The 1,053-nt window shown below is 31.1% G+C and overlaps 1 protein-coding gene across 14 annotated transcripts in view; it reads left to right on the top strand.

Annotated features, from left to right (window-relative positions):
• The window catches only part of LOC107592830 (dedicator of cytokinesis protein 3-like), a 275,733-nt gene that overhangs the window by 226,313 nt on the left and 48,367 nt on the right, over positions 1-1,053 (top strand). The window lies entirely within an intron of this gene.

The following is a 1,053-nucleotide window of genomic DNA, read 5'->3' as shown; positions in this document are numbered from 1 at the left end:
CACTTATAGAAAAATGGCTTTATAAAGGTAAAATGCCCATAAAAGGTAAAAATCTATTTAAACTTATCTGACCACCACACAGAATATGAAGAATATCAAAAACTTTAGGATTGAGCTGTCCACGAAAGTCCTGAAGATACCAGCATGATAGCACACTCAATCAGTTGAATGAATGACTCAATGACTCACTCATTCAGTGACTTACTGGTAGTTTAGTTGAGAAGTATGTTGAAAAGTATGCATTTTTCCCCTAAACATTTCTTATTTGTATACTCATAAATGCATTTAAAACATTAAGCTCATAACATTATTTATTGCAATTGTAATTATTGTTATTTGCAGTGTAAATTATTTAATCTGACTGGTAGCAGCCCTATAGTGTATGTTGAATTTATTGATAAATTGTAATAATTTGACATGTAAGATGATGCATACATCTAAAAAGGTTAAAAATAGGCCTTTGTAAAGGTAAATATGCAGATTTAAGCCAAAAATCTCAGTGATGCAGTTATTTTGTGGGGATATTTTGTATGGAATATTGTCTGCTGACATGAAAAGTTAATTGTATATCATAGTAATAAATACCATTTATTACAGCATTGACATTTTGTTTTCTTTTTAATTTATACACATTAAATATTACATATATGTATGCAATAAAATGTGTATTTCCATTACAGGTTTAGGTCTTAAATTTCAAATAAGGTGGTATTAAAAAGGTCTTAAAAAGTCTTAAATTTAACTTGTTCAAGTCTGCAGAAACCCTGTGTGAGAAGACAACAATAAATGGACTTCTTCACTGGAGGAAGTGTTAATATGGATTACTGACTTGTTTTTTTTGTTTTGTTTTTTTGGCCAGAAGCGATGTTTTAAAGTTAGAACGGCTTAATAATGGATTTGTTTCTTACAAACACACAGCTTTTCACTTCACAAGACTTAACTGATGGACTGGAGTGGTGTGGATCACTTGTGGATTATTGTGATGTTTTAATCAGCTGTTTGAACTCTCATTCTGACGGCACCCATTCACTGCAGAGGAATTTCTCCAAATCT

Source organism: Sinocyclocheilus grahami, unplaced genomic scaffold, assembly GCF_001515645.1.
Source record: "Sinocyclocheilus grahami isolate Dianchi unplaced genomic scaffold, SAMN03320097.WGS_v1.1 scaffold159.1, whole genome shotgun sequence".
Classification (NCBI taxonomy): Eukaryota; Metazoa; Chordata; class Actinopteri; order Cypriniformes; family Cyprinidae; genus Sinocyclocheilus; species Sinocyclocheilus grahami.
This window is presented reverse-complemented; position numbering and strand designations above follow the sequence as displayed.